This window comes from Mauremys mutica, chromosome 1 (genome assembly GCF_020497125.1).
Source record: "Mauremys mutica isolate MM-2020 ecotype Southern chromosome 1, ASM2049712v1, whole genome shotgun sequence".
In the NCBI taxonomy this organism is placed as follows: Eukaryota; Metazoa; Chordata; order Testudines; family Geoemydidae; genus Mauremys; species Mauremys mutica.
The window spans coordinates 1,652,548-1,666,024 of NC_059072.1; positions in this window are offsets into that span (position 1 = coordinate 1,652,548).

The window sequence follows — 13,477 nt, forward strand, 5'->3', positions numbered from 1 at the left end:
CTCTGGGTGACAGAAACTGCCCTCAGCTCAGCCCAGAGCCAGGCGGTTCCTGGCTGGAGCAGGAGGTGACACCCCAAGGCCAGGAAGGCTGGAGGTGAGCTCTTGCTGGCATACAGCCCCTCTCGCCAGCTCTGAGCAGCGCCGGTGACAGCCAGGACCCAGGCCATGGATGGTGCCTTGAGGGACGGGAAAGTAACAAACACAAACTGACCCAAAGGAAAACGCCAGCCCCCTCTTCTTCCCCTCCCCCATCCCCTTCGGGGGTTCTCTGGGTGCTAGACTATCTCGGTTCACGACAAGTGACGCTGACTAATGTGGGTTTCCAGTGCCTGCCTGTGGCCACGTCTGCTCAGCTCAGCTCAGAGCTGAACACCGCAACCTGGGACGCTCTCCGAATGTATCAGCCAAACCCAGCTCTCACCTCTAGTGGACAAGCTCAACGCTGCAGAAGGCCATCAAGCTGTCAGTCCGGATGCAGAGAAGGCAGAAATCTTCAACAACTGTTGCTGTTCTGAATTTGGAGAGAAGCAGGAAGATGTACTTGTCTTTTACAGTGATAATGACATACCTGCTATTCCCCCTCTAGCTGGAGAGGATTTAAACAGCAACTAATAAAATGAAACATTTTTTAATTCAGCAGGACTGGGTAACTTGCACCAAGAGTATTACAAGAAGTGGCCAAGGAGCTGTCTGAAGAAATAATGTTGATTCCAAGAAATCTTGGAACACCCGGGAAGTTTCATGACTGGAAAAAAGTAATGTTGTGCCAGTATTTAAAAAGAGTAGATGGGATGACCTGGGTAACTAGAGGTCAGTTAGCCTGATTTTGGTCATAGGCACAGAAACTGTGTTGACATGATATGTTCAGACTCTGTAAGACATTGGTTTAGTGCCTCTGGACAATTGATTAGAATCTGCACTTTACACAATCAGTGTGGCCCACATTAAATGAACTGACTAATGGATAGATCTCAAAAAGGAATTGGAAAAAGGGAAAAATCATCCAGCAGGGGTGTTTCTGGGGAGAGGATCCCATCCAGGGATTGGTTCTCAGACCAGTGCTATTCAATATCAGCATCAGTGATTTTCAAGAAAATCTAAAATCATTGATTGTGATATTAACAGATGACAGAAGACTTGGTGGAGCGGTAAATAAAATATGGTTCATTTTACTGGCAGGGGTCCACATAGCAAAACCAGAATTTGCAGACATCTTTGTTCTCAATATAATGTGGAACTTGCACCACATTTTAAACTTCACTTTGTCAGAGAAATGTGGCTGAATTAACGACTGGTGTAGTTCTACTGACTTTAGCAGAGATGATTCAACAATGAATTTGACCTAATTAGTAGAAAAAACATTAATCAGATTATAATTACCAACTTGGGAAATGTTCTTTCCCTTTGTTTTTGGAAGTGTGGATATATTAAATAATTGAATGCATCTGAATTCCTTTCGGTCCCAAATACACAGAGCCAACAAGCCTTCTATTTATACACAAAAAGAGCAGTAAAAGGCTTCCATATTTCTCATAAAAATAGTAAATCTCTCAGGTTCTAAAATCTATGTTTTCTCTAATGTTGAAAGGTGTAGGCAAGCACAAGTCTGAATTCTACAACCTTCTCTGCACTAGCTGCAGGAATTATACCCTGATCTCTTTCCCGATGAAAAATATTAACCCTTGCCAAGTACGGTAATTAAAAAGAGGTCTAGATGGTTTATCAATCAAGATTTCCGAGACATTATAGTGAACAGATGCTACGTCCAGCTCAGATGAAAGCGTCACATTATCATGATCACAATTTATGCACTATATGGTTCTATAACCACAGCTAAACTCAAGGAATATTAAAAAAGTGTGGTTTTCTTTGTTTGAAAAAGGAGAATTCATTCCCTGCTTCCAATAAGTAGGTGAAAAGCCTGCATCAGAATTTCACGGATAAATGCCTCTTTGAAAAGGGATCTTACATGTGTACTTGATAGGCTGAAGGTGAACCAAGGCATCTCCAGAGAAAATTACTCCTGGGGGAATTTTGAGCCACTGTACGCACCCATATTTCATGTGCTGCTCATATTTTTATTTATATATATATATTTTTTGCAGAAAATAGCTTCCACTGAAAAGTTGCTGCCGTTCTGCCTTTTACCCACCTGAGGGTGCTGTGGTGCTAGAACGCAGCAGCTGCTCCTGGCAAGCCCCAGGCAGGACAGGGAAGAGAAAGAGGCTGCCTTCTTCGCAGTGGCTGTCGGGCCAGGTCAGGAGAGAGGGGATATGAGAAGACAGAGAGTGTGGGGCAGCTGAGGGGTCAAACAGGGGCTCATAAGGGCTAGTGGGGGAGGACAGACTGGGGAAGGGGATGAATGGGAGTAGAGGAACAGGGCCACACGGGGGAGGGGATGGCTGAGTGGGGGCACAGAGACACGTGGGGGCAGGGGTTCAGAGCCACACGGGGAAGTGGCATGGCTGAGTGGGGGCACAGAGACACATGTGGACAGGGGAAGGGACACATGGAGATGGAGGACTGGGTGTCTGAGTGGGGGTGGAGGGACTCATGTGGACAGGGGTTGCAAGGACACATGGGGTGCAGGGACACATGGGGATAGGGGCAGCTGTGCCTGACTGAATGGGAGGGGCTAGGGATCAGCCAGGGTCTGCATGGGGGATCCTCCCTAACGATCCCTCCCCGCCCCCCCCCCAAAACCTGTTCCAGCCTGTTCCAACCCACACCCAGCAGCCCTTCAAGTTCATACCCAGGCTCCTTTCCTGCAGCTACTCCCCTCTCCCTCAGTCCCTCCATTAACCCCGACTCCCCCGAAGCCTTTGCACTGCTTCTGAGGGGTGCAGGAAATACGGTTCTGTCCTGTAGTTTAAACGAACTGTTACTCAGCGTTCTGAATTAATATGCCTAGTAAGGAATCTATTTGTCAAATAACATTTCCTAATCTGTCCTGTTGTCTGTATTGTTACTGACATACTTGCTGACCGTGTAGACGGGCTCGACCGAGGCTCGTCCCTCTGTGGGGGGCTCTGGGCCCAAGCCCTGGGTCAGGGCTGGCCAGTAAACAAACGGCCAGGGGCTCGGGCTCTTAGGCAGGGGCTGAGCCAGTAGTTCAGTATGAGCCCAGGCCTTAGGTCAGGGCAGGGCAGCAAAGACACAGTCAGGAGCTCCGGCTTCTGAGCGTCGGGTGCAAGGGGGAGATGCCACCCGTGAGTGGGGGGGTGGGGGGGATCCTGACCGCAACACACTGACACCGGTTCTGGCTGGCCTGTGGCCAGACCAGGGTCAACTGCCCCCGGGCTACTTCCGGACTCCCCCTCGTAGGGTATCTGGGCTAAGGCAGTGTCCTTGGGGGTTTCCAGCACCATTGGTTCCTCCAGATAACGGGCAAGGGGTAGGCGTGGCTCCTCCTCGGGGTAGCTGGCTAGGGCTAGGCTGGGCTGGCCTGGCCAGCCCTCAGGTCAGCCACAGCCTGCCGGCACGTCCCACCCCGGAGCTAGGCCACAGGCACCTGACCTCTGCAGTTGCTCTTTTCCACTTCCTGTCCTGTGCCCTGCCCTCTGGGGGGGGGGCGGGGGCGGGCGCAGGACATGCTGGCTCCGCCCACGTTGGTGCTAGGGGAGGCTCGTCCCTCCGCGGGGCAGTGGGGGATCCCACCGCCTTACTGCAGACAGGTATTTTGAAATAAATTTACAAAATAATTGAAACCGGTGTGATTATATTGTGTGATATGGAAAAATAAAATATGCAGTATTTTAAAATATTGTGTGCAGTATTTTTTATTTTTTTTGGTGCATAATTTATTAATTTATTTATTTATGGCACACAATTCTCCCAGGGGTAGAAAGTGAATGAATAGTGGTTGTAGCTGAAAAATGATTGTTAAATCTGTAGGGAATGAATTATTCCAAAATACAGTTTCAGAGTGGGGTGACCAATCGGCTACAGAAGCCAGGGTTACCGCTTTTTAAAACTTGGGCTGTCTGACCTTTTCATTTAAAGCACAAATAAGGAGAAGATGACAAGTGCCCTTCAACTCCCAAAAGCAACAGAAACAAACTGTAATGAATGTGGCTCAGTAGGTTACACTAAGTGCTTTGAAGTGAATAAATTTCTCAGGATTGTGCTTATAAATGCTGCATCTAAATGCTAGCGCTACAGCCAAAGCCAATCCACCCAGGACATGTTCATTTACTGCTCAGATCATCTGATGAGCTGACTCACTGGTGAGAAAAGACGGTTACTCACCGTAGTAACTGTTGTTCTTCGAGATGTGTTGCTCCTATCCATTCCAGTTAGGTGTGCGCGCCGCGCGTGCACGGCTCTTCGGAAGATTTTTACCCTAGCAACTCCGGCGGGCCGGCTGGGCGCCCCCTGGAGTGGCGCCACTATTGCGCTAAATATATACCCCAGCCGGCCCGTCCGCTCCTCAGTTCCTTCTTGCCGGCTACTCCGACAGTGGGGAAGGAGGGCGGGTCTGGAATGGATAGGAGCAACACATCTCGAAGAACAACAGTTACTACGGTGAGTAACCGTCTTTTCTTCTTCGAGTGATTGCTCCTATGCATTCCAGTTAGGTGATTCCCAAGCCTTACGTAGGTGGTGGGGTCGGAGTTAGATGTTGCAGAACGCAACCGCTAAGCCAGAGGCTGCAACAGCTCTGGACTCCCGGACCAATGAGGCAAAGGTGTGGACCGAGGACCAGGTAGGTGTACAACACATCCCCCAAAAGGGAATGCGAGCCAGGAAGGCAGCTGAGAAGCGTGAGCCCTGGCGGAATGTGCAGCAAGGTGGCTCTATGGCACATGGGCCGAAACAGAAGAGGTGCAGATGCACAACGTCACTGAAGATGAAATCCTCTAGGAGGAGACAGGTATGCCCTTCGTCCGGTATGCCGGTACGATGAAGGCTGTGGGGGCGTTACGAGAGGGCTCTGTCCGCTAGATATAGATTGTGGACGCCCTGCAGATGTCGAAGGAGGGCCCCGTTGCTCTCCTTGCACAGAGAGTGGCTTCGGAAATAAGACCGGAAGGAAGATATCCTGGTGGATATAAAAGGCCGACACCTCCTTGGGGAGGCAGGTCGGACGTGGTAATAACTGCCCTTGTCCTTGAGGAACATAGTATCCCTTGGGCCTATTGTGAGAGTCTGAAGCTCGGAGACTCGTGTGGCCGCAGGAAAGACTACAGGAAACTGCCTTGCAGGACAGTTATATCAATGAGCATGTTGACATTGGCTCGAATAGGGCAGTCATAAAACTGGGTAGAACCAGATTGAAGAGCCAGGTTTATGGCGGGGCCCCACTTGGGGGGGGGTGTGCATAAACGCTCCAAGCCCTGAGGAACCAGATGGAACGGAGCGGGATCTCGGCGGGAGAAACATTGCGCGTTTTGGAGCAGCATGAGAAACGCTTCCACTCGGCCAGATACTTTAATCGAATGGACGAATTTTCTACCACCCCGGAGAATCCCGTAGAACCGAGGCCGAACAACGTAACTCGGATCGGTTTAGCCACGCAGGAGTCCTGCTGTGAGGTGCAGGGATTACAAGACCGGGTGGTGAAGGTTGTCGTGATTCCGCGTCATGGGTTCTGTGCCAAGAGGGTTGCTACCGAGAGGTGTAGCAACATGGTGTGCCAGTGCTGCCCAGGTTACACTGGAGCGAACCCGATCAGGGGCGCTCTGTCCCTGCGGAGTTTGAGCAGGACCTTGTGAACCAGCGGGGACAGTGGACAGCGTACAGCAGATGGCTGATCCATGGCCTCAGGAAAATCCTCCAAGACCGAGCCTGGGGAGAGGCCTTGGAACGAGGAGAATTTCTCTCCCTCTTTCCGTTCTCGCGAAAGCGAGGAGGGCTATGCGGGGGAAGACCCACTTCTGGAAAACGGAATAGATAAAGACGGGAGGAAACCACCACTTCTGAGACAGGAAGGATCTGCTGAGACGATCCGCCAGCTGAATCGCCTGGTACACAAGGCAGACTGCTCTCAGCTCTCGGACATTGATGTGTAAGGCCAGCTCTTGCGCTGACCGAAGGCCGTGAGTGCAAAACTACACCAGGTGCGCACTCAGACGAGAGATGGGCTGTCTGTCACGAGGGACCCCGAGGGGTGAGTGAAACAGCATCCCCGGATACACCGGGGAGGACGCCGACTCCCGGTCGAGGGAGCCTAGGCTGCTCGGTGGAAACGAGACGACCACGAGTATGCCATCTCTGCCCGGGTGGCACCCCCAGGTGAGCCACGATTGAAGTGAACAGAGGCAAAGCCTGGTATGTTTAGTTGCAAACGTGTAGACAGCCATGTGACTCAGGAAACCGAGGCAAGAGCGAGCCCAAGTTGGCGGGAAGGTCCGTAGACCTTGTACAATTGTTACCCTCGCCTGAAACCAAGGCTGAGGAAAGCAGGCTCTGGCGAGTCTGGAGTCCAGGACGGCCCCAATGAATTCCCTTCCCTATATGGGAATCAGAGTGGATTTTACTATTGATCATCAGGCCTAGACACAGGAAAAGGTTCGTGTCGATGCCCACATGACTGGTACTTTGGGCCCGGGGGTTCTTCGAATGAGCCACTTGTCTAGACACGGAGAATGTGTATCAGACGGTGGCGAAGAAAGGCGGCGATTACAGCCATGCACCTTGAATACCCCTGGGCTGTATAGAGGCCAACCGGGAGGGCCGTATACTGGGAATAACGATGGTAGGCCCCAAACCGAGGGTACCTTCTGTGTGGAAGAGAAATGGCAACGTGAAAAACATGCGCCCTTCATATCGAGAGCGGCATACCAGTCTCCGGGATCCCAGGATGGGATGACGGTCGCCCTGGGTACCATGCGGAACTCATCTGCATCGTGACTTGTTGAGTTCCTGCAGGCCTAGGATAGGTCTGAGACCTCCCTTCGCTTAGGGGAATAGGTTTCGCCCTTAGGTACCTCCTGTATAGCTCCGATGAGGAGGAGCGTCCGCACCTCTTGCCAGAGGAATCGCTCGTGAGAGGGGTCCTTAGGAGGGGCGAGGATGGGTAGGCTTTTGCCCCATTGGTGGTCAGAAGGACCCTAATTCTGGCTCCTTTGGGGTGCGGATTGATGGCCACGACCGTGTAAGCCATGCCCGCTGGCCATGTCCTGACCTTGTCAAGGCGCAGGGTAAGAGCGGAGGTTGGGGACGGAAGCGTCGGCGCTGAATTACCGGCGTGTGCATGCCGAGAGAAAGAGAGAGCAAAGTGACCCTGCTGCCCTTTAGGTTCTGCAGCCTAGGGCCAGTGTTGTCAGAGAACAGGCCTGTGCCACTGAAGGGCAAGATCTGTATAGCGTGCCGCAGCTGCGAGGGAAGGCTCGATAACCGGAGTCCTGAAACGCGCCGCGTGGCAACACCCGAGGCCAGAGTCATGGCAGCGGAGTCAGCTGCGTCCAACGAGGCCTGGAGGGAAGCTCTCTCCAGCTCCGTCCTTTGCTGCAAGAGGGCATCGAACTCTTGACGGGAGTTCCGAAGAACCGACTCTGTAAATTTGCCCACCGCCACCCACAGTAGCGGATAAGCAGGGCTTGCTGGTTCGCTACACGAAGTTGCAGGGCCCCCTCCGGGTACATCTTATGGCCCAGTAAGACCACACGCCCAGCCTCTTTGGATTTAGGGGCTGGTCGCATTTCGATTAGAGGAGGGCCGGAGGGGTATGTTCCTGCCCCCGCCTCATCTGGGGAGGAGGAAGAAGAAAGGCCCGGGACAAGCGGGTCCTGTGTGGGCTCGAGCTCCTGGACGACCTCCTGATCCGGTGGGATCTGGGAGCCCGGTGCCGAACCGGGGGTTGCTCTGTACCGGTCGGACGGGGACGACTAATTGTCACCTCTGGCACCCAGAGCTCGGAGGGAACGGAGCGAGATGGGATCACCGGTACGCCTCTGGCGTGGTAGTACACCCACGGCATCCAGAATGCCCACTGATAGGTCTCCTGGAAGACTCTGGAGGGCACATCGGAAAACAGAGTGCTACGCATATGAAGTGTCCGCACGGGACGACACTGATGCGTGGCTGGCTGGCCCTGGAGGAGCTGAAAGCTCTTGGTAGAGTCTCCGTCTGTAACTGACGTCGCTCGATGCGGCACCGGGGATCGGTACCGGTAGACAGACCGGTACCGAGAACGGGACCTGCCACCGAAGCTGTGCCGGGCGGTCGACCGAGGGCGGTGCCTGAGGCTTGATCGGAGCTGAGTGTCCCGGACCGGCGAACGGGATGCTGACCGGTGCCGCGAGCACTACTGGTACCAACAGGGAGAACGGCGCCGAGACCTAGATCGGTGACGGGACCGAGAACATCTGCGGAACCGCGACCCTGAACGGTGCCGCTGTGCGGTGCCGAGGTAGGGTGGTCTGATCAAGGCAGGCTTGCCCATCGACTATGTAACCCCCACCGGCGGTGCCGGGGGTTGAGGCAGCGTAGATGCTGTCGTTGCAATCAGCCCCCTCGCCGTGGACACTGTCTCCGGCATGGAGGGAATAGTGAGCTCGACCATAGCTGGCACCCCGGATGCAGCTTCATAGTGAGCTCGACCACGGTCCATACCGGGGAGTGTTCCAGCACCGGACTCGACGGCTTTTGCCTGGCCGGAGTTAATGGTGCGGGCATTGTCGGTGCCGCGGTACACATCGGTGCCGGGCGATCCGACGGAGCATAGCGCTCGGCTGCGGAGCAGGCGGCTCGGACGCAGCTTCAGGGCGAGCTCGACCACGGTGCATACCGGGGAGCTTTCCGGCACCGGACTCGACGGCTCTTGCCTGGCCGGAGTTAATGGTGCGGACATTGACGGTGCCGCGGCAGACATCGGTGCCGGGCGGTCCCACTGAACATAGCGCTCGGCTGCGGAGCAGGCGGCTCGGACGCAGCTTCCTAGCGAGCTCGACCATGGTCCGTACCGGGGAGCTTACCAGCACCGGACTCGACGGCTCTTGCCTGGCCGGAGCTAACGGTGTGGATACTGTCGGTGCCGTGGCAGACATCGGTGCCCGGCGATCCAACTGAACATCGCGCTCGACTGCGGAGCAGGCGGCTCGGACGCAGCTTCCGGGCGAGCTCGACCACGGTGCGTACCGGGGAGCTTTCCGGCACCTGACTCGACGGCTCTTGCCTGGCCGGAGTTAACGGTGCGGATATTGTCGGTGCCACGGCAGACATCGGTGCCGGGCGATCCGACGGAGCATAGCGCTCGGCTGCGGAGCAGGCGGCTCGGACGCAGCTTCAGAGCGAGCTCGACCACGGTCCGTACCGGGGAGCTTTCCAGCACCGGACTCGACGGCTCTTGCCTGGCCGGAGTGAAAGGTGCGGATATTGTCGGTGCCGCGGCAGACATCGGTGCCGGGCGATCCGACTGAGCATAGCGCTCGGCTGCGGAGCAGGCGGCTCGGACGCAGCTTCCGGGCGAGCTCGACCACGGTGCGTACCGGGGAGATTTCCAGCACCGGACTCGACGGCTCTTGCCTGGCCGGAGTAACTCTTCATCCTCCAGGAGAGAGGTCCATGCCGAGGGTACGTCGGAGTCAGCGACGGTGGTGCCAGGAGGCCTTGGCGGCACCGGCGGTCCGGTGCCGAGGGAGCGCGCCGTGAAAACTAACTAGCGCTCGGCGCCGAGAGCGGAGGAGCAAGAGCTGCCTCCCTCAGGAGCTGTTTAAAACGAAAGCCCCGCTCCCCTTTGTTCACTGATTAAGGGCCTCACAAATGCGGCACTTATCTGTGAGGTAAGATCCCTTGAGGCACTTAGGAGAAGATCTCTTGTCGGCAGCGGCTTGTGGCCGGCCGAGCATTAGAAAACCCTGTGGACCGGGCATCGGACCCGGCCCCGGGTGAGGGGAAGGGGATAAACCCCAACCCCTGTAAAATAAATACACTATACTATTCTGCAAACAAACAGAGTTAACTACAACTATAAACAGAACGAGAGAAAACTACGAGTAGCTAGGGAAGTGGAGGTCAGCTGAGCTGTGCTCCACTGTTCCAACGGCCGTCACGGGCGGAAAGAAGGAACTGAGGAGCGGACGGGCCGGCTGGGGTATATATCCTGCGCTATATCGGTGCCACTCCAGGGGGCGCCCAGCCGGCCCGCCGGAGTTGCTAGGGTAAAAATCTTCCGAAGAGCCGTGCACGCGCGGCGCGCACACCTAACTGGAATGCATAGGAGCAATCACTCGAAGAAGAACCCTCAGCTTCCTGCCCTCACAGTCTCAACACTGATTGGCTGAGCTGGGGGCTAACACAGTCCCCTTTCTACTCCATCATTTTATCTGACAGCCTAGAGAGTTTGACAGGCTGTAGCTCTCCTTCTTCGCAGCAACAGAGAGCTCCTGTCCCCAAGAGCACCGCCTTGCCACTGAGTCCTGATGGGCCTTGTCAGGGCCAGGTTCTCGACAATCAACTGCCTACATGGGCTCCTTCCTTTTAAATTAGCTTCCCATACGTAACCTGGGCCCAGATTCCCCTTAAAGGGACCAGCAACCCCATGACACCTCGGCACCGACGTTCATTAGTCGCCATGGAACACGGGAGCTATTTATCTAGGTTTTTCAGTTGGTGCCCATCACCATAGTACCTGAGAGCCAAGTAGCCGAGTGCCATTTTTCCTGAGAGGAGGCAATCTCTCTTCCCTCTGAACAAGAGCCCGACTCTCTTGGTTTAATTCAGTATAAAGGTGCATGAGTGCTGGTGAGCAGGGGCTTGTTTACACTAGAAAGTTGTGCTGCTTGAGTGCACTAGTATAGTTAAAGCGGTACAGCCCCCCTAGTATGGACACTGTCATATCAGTGTAAAGGTGCTTTGTACCAGGATATCCCAGTACAGGGAGGGGAATAAGCTATATTGTTGTAAAGCACTTTTACAGAGACACGGCTGTGTCCACCCTAGAATTTGTGCCAGAGCAACTATTTAGGTAGCACTAAATAAATAAATGCATCCTAACCAAAATAGTTGTATTAGTACAAAGAACTGTGTGCAGAACAGGCCTTTACACATTAGGAAACACCAGCGTTGAGGTTGCTTGTACAACCTTAGCACAGTGCCGTTGTGCACATGAATTGTGATACAGACTCACAAGTGTGGCTTTGGCGTCATTTCCCTTCCCCTCACTGCATCAGTTTCCTCCAAACTCCCTAGGGAAGTGGTGGTTTCTCCACCTACTGGTGTCTTCTAATGAAGACCAGGCTTTGGTCCTCAACTAGCCACTTTGCTCTACAGGAGGCCTGTGATATGCCGGGGTGGGGATGGGTCAGGTTAGATGATGTATTGGTCTCTTCTGGCCTTAAAGCCTACACATCTATGATAAACCGAGAGTGGCACGTGAGCAGCATCTGATATTTTCATGTGCAGCCTGCCTGATCCCTAGAACTAACAGTGAGTGAGTGGGGGGTGATACAAGGGGAGCAGCTCAAACATCCAAAGGGTTTGGCCAGGGGCAGGACATCAGCCCTGCAGGGCAGTGGTGGGTGAGGATGTGACACCACAAGGGCCTTTTCCAGGGCCTCAGCTTATTGGTCAGAGGAGGTTGGGAGTCGGTGACCTCACAGAGAAACCCTGACAAGGGCCAGGCAGGACAGGCTGCAGGGCAGGGGCAATCTCAGAGAGCCCCGTGGCTTTGCTGCAGCCAGTCTCCTTCTCGAGGTCACTCCTTGAAGACTGAGAGAGAATTCAGGTTCAGGTACATGAGCATGAGGAGGAGCCTCTCTGGAGTTTTCTCCTTTCCCAGTAATAATTTTACTAGAAAACAGACGTCCCTGTTGAGGAGGTAAGAGCCTCAGAGAAGTTTGGAACCTTTTTAACCTGATCCACCTGGTGCCGGCCAAATTCTAGGCCTGGGAAATACTAGGTGAGGGTGGCAGAGGATTTTTCCCACCTAGGCCTTTGTCCCTTAGAATCGCTGGAGACATTGAGGTTTTGGTTTCCCTTTTCCCTGCTCCCCTCCCTCCACTGGCGAGGAGGGGGCTGCTTTCCAGCCCTCATGGTGGGAGGCCCTCACAAAGAGGTGGGACTGGAGGAGTGCTCTGACTGTCATCCCCACTGTTCTTTGGGACATCTGTGAGAACCCTCAGCCTCCCGCCCCTCAGGGTCTCCATGCTGACTGGCTGCGCTGGGGGTCTAGTGACAGGGAGGAGACTCAGGACTTTATTGTTCTCTTTATGACTAAGCAAATAAGCCATAACCAGTCATGTGCTTGATGAATTTTGCTGCTTCTCTCCATTAATTGTCTCTGAGCAGTTCATGATTCTCTCTAATGTTCCAGTGCCTCTAAAATACTTGCTGAATAATTACTGTGAACAGTGGTTGGTCTGTAGCTCATTTGAGATCACTTTGTTCTGATCATTCAGTGTATGAAATTCAAGATTGATGGTTAGTTTGAAAGTCAGGAGTCCTGGTCCTATTCTCAAGTCAGCCACTGCCTGGCTGTGTGACGTAAGACAAGTCCCTGCACCTTTCTCAGCCTTAGGATATGTCTACACTACCAGCCGGATTGGCAGGTAGTGATCGATCTATCGGGGATTGATTTTATCGCGTCTACTGTAGACATGATAAAATCAATCCCCGATCATTCTGCCGTCGACTCCGGAACTCCACCGTGCGAGAGGTGGAAGTGGCAGCGGTTGACTCGCCGCTGTCCTCACGGGCAGGTAAATTGACCTAAGATACACAGACTTCAGGTCCAGCAGCCGGCGATTTCTCTTATGGCTCCTAGATGGCGCTGCAGCCTCACACTTTCCCATTCTCCAGATTATCCACATTTCTTTGGTAGGTTTGCCTGAACTCAAGTTTCACGCGGTGTCTACACTGACATTTTGTCGAGAAAACTTTTGCTTAAAAAGCCCCATGTCTCTCGTCAAGGTGGTTTTATGATGTCACCATAGCTGGAGAGTTTTGTCAACAAATGTGGCACAGCAGTGTGTACATCTCGGATACATGCCATTGCAGGCAGTCACATCATCCCATCCACTCCATAAACTTATCAAGCTCAGTCTAGAAGCCAGTTAGGTTTTTTGCCCTCACTTGTCCCCTTGGGAGGCTGCTCCAGAACTTCACTTCTCTGATGGTTAGAAACCTTCATCTAATTTCAGGCCTAAACTTGTTGATGGCCAGTTTATATCCATTTGTTCTTGGGTCCACACTGGTGCTTCACTGAAATAACTCCTCTCCCTCCCTGGTATTTATCCCTCTCATGTGTTTATAGAGAGCAGTCATATCTCTCCCCAGCCTTAGGCTGAGAGGGGGTTTTGGTTTGGCCTTCCCAAATACCAGGAGAAAGGGGAAGGGCCGAAGAAGAATCAGGAACCTGAGACTGACAGTCCCCAGGCCAATGGGGAGAGGCCAATGCTCCAGGTCAGCCTAATTGACAGGGCAGGCAGACCAATGAGGGAGTCAGGAGCCTGGGGCCCGTCTCCTGTGTGAGCTGTGGCTGCCTGAGCCAGAGTAGGGCAGAGCTAAGGGGAGAGCAGGGGCCCGAGCTGGGCTG